Source organism: Notamacropus eugenii, chromosome 5 (genome assembly GCF_028372415.1).
Source record: "Notamacropus eugenii isolate mMacEug1 chromosome 5, mMacEug1.pri_v2, whole genome shotgun sequence".
In the NCBI taxonomy this organism is placed as follows: domain Eukaryota; kingdom Metazoa; phylum Chordata; class Mammalia; order Diprotodontia; family Macropodidae; genus Notamacropus; species Notamacropus eugenii.
The window spans coordinates 21,573,591-21,583,275 of record NC_092876.1 but is presented as its reverse complement, the minus strand read 5'-3'; positions in this window follow the sequence as shown (position 1 = coordinate 21,583,275).

The following is a 9,685-nucleotide window of genomic DNA, read 5'->3' as shown; positions in this document are numbered from 1 at the left end:
CTGCCCAGCCCCTGAGGCCCCCCAGGATGGGCCCTTTCCTCCAATCACACCCAGGCTCAGGAGCTCAGGCCCCTGCCTGCATCTCCTCCCCCAGCCCTGCCCTCAGTCACGTGGAATGCTTTGGCCACTGGAACGGCCCCCTTCTTCCCTTCTCGCCTCCTCCCGGGCCCCCAGACTCCACCCCGGGACTCGGATTCCACCTGGGCGCCTCCCACCGGCCTGGTCATGTCTGACAGCTCGGCCCTCTCCCTCCCTCCCCCTGCTCTGGGACTCAGACCCTCCTCCTCCTCAGCAGACTCGCCTGGCCTTCCTCCAGCTCTGCCCCTGCTACACCCATCTTCTTCCTCACAAAGATATGCCCACCTTCCATCCCTCCTGCGGCTCCCGGACAATCCCCTCCCCCAATGCCCTCACCCCCCAGCCCTCCCTGCAGCTTGGAGCCCCGACTTACCCAACCCAACCTAACTCCCCCCCGATCTGGATACATTTACCACCTTGACCCGTCTCAATTCTTGACCTGCCATACCCCTAACCCCACACTAAGGGGTCCTTTCCCTTTATCTCATTATTCTTCACTAAGGGACATTCTCTCAACGGAAGACAGCTGGATCTTACAGGGGAGCTGAGGCAGGAAGTCAGGACACCTGGGTCCCAGGGCACATGTTATCAATCTTCTCTCATTTCCTATTCATTGACACAGATCTCTACATCTCCCTCTAAGAGCAGGGTCTTGGCTGCTACCAGATGGAGCAATTGAAGTCCTTCCCCTGGGAGGTGCCACGATTTCCCTCTTCACCCCTCAGTACCTGCCTCCTACTGGGAAGGGGAGAAGTGTAGCTGGGTATCTTGGTCCTGGGGCACAAAGATGGCAGGAAGTCAGAACAGAGGCCAGAGAAGGACTGAATGTGGGGCTGCTGTTGGGGGTGGTGGCAGCTCAGCACCTGTGGGCAGGATCTGAAAGATCCTTCTTGTCTTTTTTTTTTTTTGACAAAAGGTTCACCCTCCTGGATCTTATGTTGGGAAGGGGAGTCATTGACAGGGACTTGCCATTTGGATGAAAAAGTTACTGGGCTGGCAAGTGGGGCCTTAGAGCATAGACTGACACATATCATCTAGGAATCTGGACAGAGTGGGATTTCATCGTGGTTCTTGTTACCTGAACTGGACAGGACAGAGAAAGTGTGGGGAAGAAAATGAAGCCAGAATAATGGGTAGACACACATGTTTATAAGCATATATATAGACATGTACATACACATGTATGTATCGAAATGGTTTCTGTATCTTGGTCACCGAACCCTTTTCAGAGGAATTTTGTTACAAAGTGCCACTTCCCCTTTTCTCTTAGATCCCTCAGTGTTGTCTGTTCAGGACCTTTCCAGTGTCAACTAATAAGCTACCCTTTAGTCTTTAGTCCTGGCCTCTGTCTCTTGCTTGGGTAAAATCACATCTTGTCCTATGGCTGGGAGAACTTTATCATCTGTTTCTCTTATGTTCTTATAGTACAACCTTGAATATTAAGGTTGCATGTACATTTTGAATGTATTATAGAGTGTGGTCAAAAGTGTTGGTCTAAGCCTACTTTGGAACAGACTGTTTTCCTGCTTTCCCAGCAGATTGTAGCAAATCAGAAGATTTTCCCAAGGAAATTTGTGTTTCCCACCTTATCATACACTGAATCTTCCTTGTCTAATCTTTTCCATTTATCTGGCTCTGTTTTTTAACTAATTCCAGAAGTTTCTCATGACTGCTCCTTCACAATAGAGTTTAGGGTCTGAAAGTATTCCCTCACCACCCTTCTTTTCATTTATTTAGGAATATCTAGGTGGCACTGTGAATATAGAGTGCTGGGCCAGGAGTCAGGAAGACCTGAGTTCAAATTTGATCTCACACACTTAGTAGTTGTGTTATCCTGGACAAGTCACTTCACCTGTTTGCCTCAGTTTCCTCATCTGTATAATGGGGATAATATTAGCACCCACCTCCGAGGGTTGTTTTGAGGATCAATGAGATAGTAGATACTATATAAATGTAAGTTATTATTATCATTTTGGGAATTTTAAAATGTCTTTTTATTGTTCTGGCAACTTTTGGTTAATATTGACCTCATCTGACTAAAATTTGTCCCATGGAATGGGAATATTCACTGAGAACATTAAAATTCCTTGAAAAGAAATCAGAAGAAGAATCTCAGCTGTTCCTGACCTGTTGACTACAATGTAAATCCTCCATCTCAACACAGCTTATTAACTGTAGTAAAATCTGTAACCTGACTTAGTTTACCCTCAGTTTGTTTGCGCAGGATTGTTTCCTTAGGGAATATATGAGATTATGATCTGTTTAACTAAGTTTGTTCAACTTTTATGACATTGAAGGAAGTATGGGACGATGGTGCTATCTTCTCAACATTTGTGCATTCCCCGTAGGCCATATGAACAAGATTGCAATATTGAAACGAAGGATTTCTGTGTCACTCTGATGGCATTTTGCCTCTAAAAAGCCTTGTCAGGATCCTCAGCATGGTTCATGGTTTCTCTGAGGCCTGAACTTGTGCTTGAACATATTCATAAAACTGAGGTTTTTTACCCTTTTAACTTTTAAATTACTTTAGGTAATTTGGTAGCAGGGACCCCCCAACTCCTGGCCCCAGTTCCCAGTCCAATCCAGTCCTCTAGCTCTTCTCAAGAAAAGCAGGGGGAGTCATAAGTTGTAGCAGGTTTAGGGAGCTTAGAATATTGGATTCTCATTCAGGATTAGCCTCTTCTACAGTGCAGGCATCATAACAGACAGTAATTTTTTAAATTAAAATTTTGCCTGAGTTTAATTAAAATATTAGACCTGAAAGAGCTGTCCAGAACTGCAGTTCTGAAGCTAAGTTCTTCTTCCCAAGAAACAGAGACTTCCTTCCACTGACACTTTGATCAGACTCAGAGGAGAGGCTGACATGTTGGCTTACCATGACTTCTGTCCTGTGCCTTTCAAGAGCCTCCTTTTCACTCAACTCCCTGGGATGGGATCATTAAGGCAAAAATCCAAAAACTATCAGAAAATGAGCTTTCTGGTTTCTGTCTCTGTCTTCCTAATACCCAGCACAGGTTTCAGCATTCTAGGGCATTCTGAACAAGTCACTGAAGATGGAATTCATCATCCTGGATGACCCCCTCCAACCGTGGTGCAATGCAGATGCCTTTGCTCTGAGCAAGAGGTTTGTCCCTATAGGGCTATATGAGGTTTGTCCCTATAGGGCTGGACAGCCCCGAGTTTCAAGCAAAGCCACTCCTTAAATACTCATCTAAGAGACCTGGTGATGCTGGCAGGGCACCACCAGGAACAAAGGCACAGACTCTAGAAGCATCATTTCCTCATAGCTGCTTCAGTTTAGAAAGAGCATGGCCAGTCCTGGGATTGGTGTGATCCTCCCTTGGGATATCTCACCCTCTCTAGTAGTGTTTCTTTTTGAAGTCCCTTCAGCAGCCATAAGTGGAACTTCACCTGACAGGTATCCCAGGTAGGAAGCCTGAGCAAAGCAGTGACATCAGGCCCTGTCAGGCTTTCTTTCTGAATTTCATCCTTCTAGTCACAGCTTCCCAAGTCAGAAGTCATCCTCTCCTTCTCTCCCCTCCAGGCTCTCCTAACTCCACTGACTTCTCTCTCCACCATATGCTAGCTAGACTTCTTGATCCCCTGCCTTTGCATGAGCTGTCAGTCCTGACTAAATGCATTCCTTCCTCACCTCCCCTGCTTAGAACCCCGAAGGCCATCAAAGCCCATTTCAGCTGTCATTTCCAGATTTTTCCCAATTGTTAGTGTTACCATCAGGACTGTAATTACTGATCTTGTATACATGTTATATTTAGGTGGGTAAGGGGTAGATAATTGAACTCCCCCTTCCCTCTCCAGCTAGGCTGATAGAGTCATAGGATATAATCAGGTATGACCAGGTGTTAGTTAATGTGTTACTAAGACCTGGTGATGACCCTTTTACAAAGTAGGAACACTTCGCTCTATTGGAATTAAAATGAGGCTGACCACTGGTTGAACTAAAAATGGGACACAGCCTTGGAGGCTTTGCAGTGGTCAAAGCTGTGGACAACTGGAGAGAATGCACAGAAATCCAGCTGCTGGGATCAGAAATCCAGAAAGATGTAGATCCCTGAAAACAAAGAGTTCTTGCCAGGAAAGGTAAGGTTCCCTGTTGTCTTCTAGTCTGAGCCATATCGATTTGGTTATTTGAAACACAGCAGGAGACACCCCAGTCAGGGAAAAGCTCCATACATACACTCCATCCAGAGTCAGAGCAAGACCCAGAAAGGCTTTCAAGCAGCTTCAAGGAGAAGGACCTCTGGCAGCAAAGGAGTCAATTGTGGATTCCAGGGGGGTTGGGGGGTGGGAGAAAGGGCACCCTTAGCATGTGTTTTACAAAAATACCCAGCCAGGCTGGATTGGACAGAGTTTGGAGGTGAGCAGGGGAGACACTAGAGGCAGGGAGACCCCACAGGAGGCTGCTGCCATATCACCAGTGAGGAGAGTTTGCCTAGGGGCTGCCTGAAGGGGAGGGGAGGAGAGTGTGTGCCATGGGCCGTATGGAGGGCTGCAGACAAGGGCTGGACAAGGGAGCTGCACAAGTCCTTCCAACTGTAAAATCCTGATCAGTTCCAGTTGTAGCGCGGCCACGTGACAGTGACAGTTGGCATCTATGTGGCAGAAGGGGCTTTGGACCACCCTCCTTGCTGTGCTTGGTGCTCTTTTAAAGGAAGGACGGAGCTCAAAGAACCTGACCCCCTCCCGAGCCTTGCGGCTCTGCACGTGGCTGCCAGGTCCAGGCAGGAGCACCCCATGTACAGACTCCATTTCCCAGAATACTGGTGCAGTGACGGCACCCACGCCTCAGCGCCCCCTCCCGGAGCCCCAGGGCATGCAGAGAATCTCAGACTGCCCAGGTGTAGATTGCCTAAGGGATGTGTTCTTGGGCTTCCTGGGCGACTGCAGGGTTAAAGGAGGTGCTGAGCTTGGTCAGTGGGCAGGCGGGCCCAGCTTCCATCCGGATGAGAGATCCCCTCTTCCACTTCACCCCTGTCCCTGCTGGGGCGCCATACTACCCCTGGACTCTGTGTTAGTGAGGATGAATGATTAAATATGGTGCCCACCCCCGATAAGAAAGGAAGAATTCGGAGAGCACTAGGTGTGGGCAACAGCAGGAATGGTGTGGGCTCTGTCTTCCCTCCTGGGTTTGAGGTGGAGGAGGGGAGGCACGTGACATAGGCCTCACTTTTTTTGATGCACCATTGAGAGTTCAAATCCTACCTGTGTGACCCTGAACAAATCACTTAATTCTGTTTGCCTCAGTTTCCTCATCTGTAAAATGAGCTGGAGAAGGAAATGGCAAACCACGCCAGGATCTCTGCCAAGAAAACTCCAAATGGGTCTGAGAGTGAACAGTAAAACCAAAAAAATAAACAAATATTGAATTACAAGAGGAATTATAGAGTGGAGAATATATCAAATATTACCTGGAAAATCATCAAGAAGAGCCATTTATATGCAAAATATGGAGAGAACCAACACTTTGGTGTGCCAGGTGCCAATAGATGACAACTAAAAGGATAGGAAGTTAATGCAAAGACCTGAAGCCTGAAAACATGTTCCAAATAGTGTTACAAAGAGAAAGTAATATAAAGATAACTTTGCCATTGTAAAGCCAAATGAGATATTCACAGTGCCCACAGCAGCCATGAATATCATGGTGCAACTCAAAATCCAAAATACTACACTCTCCACATGGAAAGCAGAACCAAAACATTTATTCAGACCCAAATCCATCACAGCAACAAAAATCTATACACAATAACAATGCAGAGGACAACACCATCCCCAAGCCTTCCCCCTGCTAGGCTTCCCACAAACCAGGCCCATTACACTCATCACAAGCAGGCTGTCTTAAACAAAATCACAATCATTTTCATTCACACTAGCCAGGAGCCTGCATCCTTCCTAGTTCTGACTGCTCTCAAGACTAACTTCCTCTCAGCTCTGCTCTAGTTCTGCCTCTTCCTGTTCCACCCATTCAACAAACTCCTTCTACCACAGGCTCCATATGACTTAATGGGCCTATTAATGAATATGAAAGATTTTCCATTTAAATTACCATTACAGCCATTTCTTGGCACATCTTCAAAACTGGTGGAAAAAGGAAACCATCAATATTTTTTTAATTTTGAAAATGACAAACATGAAAAAAGGGACACTTTATAGACACCATAAATAGAAAAAGTATTGCACATGAAATAAGTTCTAATATGCATGGTGTGATTTTCTTTTCAGTAATTAAAAAAATTCAACATGGCACTTTCAAAGCTATCTTCATTTCTTTTGGACCTCCCTCCTGTTTTACTGCATATATTATTAAAATCCATCAACTTCCTTAATTATTTTTTGGTGGATGGAGATAGGGGAGAGAAAAATTCTATCACTAGTCCTCCTCAAACTATTATTCTTTCCTACCCAAAATTGAAAAAAAAAATGGTAATGAAAGCACAATTAAGTAAAACCACACTCTCCACTTTCCAAAATGTACTTTTCAATGTACATTTTGTATCCATCACCTGTGGATCATGAGATAGTCTCCACAAATCTTTGTAATTCCCCTGATATAGTGGTTGATCATTACAATAATCAGATGTGTGACATCATTCAAAGGTGTTGGCTGTCCCAATGTTGTAATTATCATCAATGTTGTAACATCCTGCAGTCAGGAGTTCATAAAACTCTTCCAAGGTGTCACTGTAGCTTCCATGTGTCTTTTCACAGCATATTTGTCTTCCACCATCCACATGCCAAAATTTGTTCAGCCATTCATAGCTGCATGTAATCAGGATTTCCTTTATATACCTTGGGCATGAGGTCTTTATGAGGAAAACTTGCTGCATATCTTTTCCCAGTTAAGAGTTTCCCTTTAAACTTTAGAAGCTTTGGGTATTTTTCTGATAAAAATTGACCTCTGTCTTTGCTTGGCGATGAACTCTCCCACTCTCAGAAATGTCTTTTCATGGTTCCTTTAATTTATGTGAGGTGATCTTTCATATCTAACTCATGAATTCATTAGGAACTACTCTTGGTCTATAGTGTGAGATGTTAGTCTATGCAGTAACTTACTTTTTACAATCACCTCTCGTCCTGTGGTATGGTACCTCTGGTCTCAGATCATCCTTCAGTTCTCCCTTCTGGCCTGGAACTGGAACCAAGTCATTCAGCCTCCTGCAAATGCCCACAACCAGCAGTCTTCCCAACCCATTGCTTCTGCACTCACCTGGTGGGTCCTGGTTACTTCTCACTCTTGCCTCATTTCAACTACATGTATTGTTAATGTATTTTTAATGTATTAACGTATTTTTAATGGAATGAGAAGATCTGTCCCATCCATTAATAGGCCTGTGACCTGCTTAAGTCTCATGGAAGCCTAAGTCATATGAGTTTGAGTCACATGAAACCTGTGGTGGGGGGAGCTTGTGAATGTGTAGAACAGGAAGAGGGGCAGCTGTAGCAAAGCTGAGAGGAAGTTCGTCAGACTAGTCAGATCTGGGAAAGAGAGAGGAAGCAAGCAGCTAGCTGTGAGTGAGAGAAGGGCATTCTGCTTAGGGTGTTCATTTGTGGGAAGGCGTGATGGTGGGAAAGCTTGGGGATGGTAGTGCTCCCTGCAGTGATAATGTGTATAGACTTCTTGGTTATTATGATGGATTTGGCTTTCTGGTGTTTGAATGTTTTGGTTCTGTCTTCCATGTGGACAGTCTGTTATATTTTGCGATTCAGAATTATGTTGGCATATTCATAGCCACTGTAGGTGCTGTGAATATCACATTGGCACTACACTGTAACACAGCTGGGTCTAGTGTTCCTTGTTAGCAGAGGTTCCCTCTATCTTCCCCAGTTCAGCTGCCCAACAACCCTGAACTGTCCTAGGGGTAAAAGTTCCTGCAGCTGGGGCTGAGGCAGCCTCCCAACTAAGCTAACCCCAGGACTTGCCTCTTGTTGTTTAAGCAGACCTAGGACCTAGCCTGGAGGTGCTTACTCTTCACAGGGACCTAACCTCATCCTGGGAGTTTTCTTCAGATCTTTTCTGATTGTTCCAGGAGGACCCCCTGTTCTAGCCCTACTGTTATTTTTACTGCTCAATATTTGCCTTGAGGTGCTATTTCATATCTTTTATGGGGAAAAATCTTGAGAGCTTGAAATTTTCTGACCTACTCTGCCATCTTCCCAGAATTCTCAATGGGTAAGTATTTTCATACTGATTATGTCCATAAGGATGCTTTTTGTGTGTGGATTCTCTGATGTACAGAAAGATTGGAGCTCCAAGTGAACCACACTGATTACATTTATAAGGTTTCTCTCCAGTGTGGATTCTCTGATGAGCAGCAAGACTGAAGTTCCACTGGAAAATCTTTCTGCATTGATTACATTCATAAGGTTTCTCTCCAGGGTGGATTGTCTGATGGGCAGTAAGATAGTTGTTATTTTGGAAAGTCTTTCCGCATTGATTACCTTCATAAGGTTTCTCTCCAGTATGAATTCTCTTGTGCATAGTAAGACTGATGCTCCATCAGAAAGCTGTCCCACATTTTTGGAATTGATAAGGTTTCTCTCCACTGTGAATTCTCTGATTATCAATAAGGACTGGTTTGTAGCAGAAGGCCTTTCCACATTCATTACATTCATAAGGTTTCTCTCCAGTATGAATCTTCTGATGTATAACAAGATGCGAATTCAAATGAAAGGCCTTCTCACACTGATTACATGCATGTGTTTTCATTCTAGTATCAAATCCAAGATGGTAAGGAAGAGAGGAGTGATGGGTTAAGGTTGCTCCACCTTCATTACATTCATAAGGTTTTTTTCAAGTGCAAATTTTATGATAGCTAATGATTTTAAGAGTTTTAGCTGAAGGCCTTTCTTCTTTCATTAAATATATAGTGGTTTTTGGCAGTGTAACTTTTCTGATATCCAGGGAGGTCTGATTACCTTGATGTATTTGTATTTCAGGAGGCTCATCATGAGACTGAAAAAGCACTGCCTGTAGTTTTCTGAGGAAGAAATTAAAGCTATCTATAATCATATGAAAAAATGTTCTAACTCACTATTGATTAGAGATGCAAATCAAAACAACTCTAAGGTACCACATCACACCTATCAGATTGGCTAACATGACAAAACAGGAAGATGATAAATTTTGGAGAAGATGATGGACAGCTGGAACACTAATTCATTGTTGGTGGAGCTGTGAGATGATCCAACCATTCTGGAGAGCAATTTGGAACTATGCCCAAAGGGCTACAAAAATGTGCATACCCTTTGACTCATCAATGCTGCTTCTAGGACTGTATCCCCAAGAGATCATAAAAATGGGTAAGGGTCCCACATGTACTAAAATATTTATAGCAGCACTCTTTGTGCTGGTCAAATACTGGAAATCAAGGGGATGCCCATCAATTGGGGAATGACTGAATAAATTGTGGCATATGAATGTAATAGAATACTACTGTGCTATAAGAAATGATGAACAGGAAGACTTCACAGAGGCCTGGAAAGACATATTTGATCTGATGCTGAGCGAATGGAGCAGAACCAGAACTTTGTACACAGTAACAACCACACTGTAAGAGGATTTTTTCTGGTAGACTTAGAACTTCAT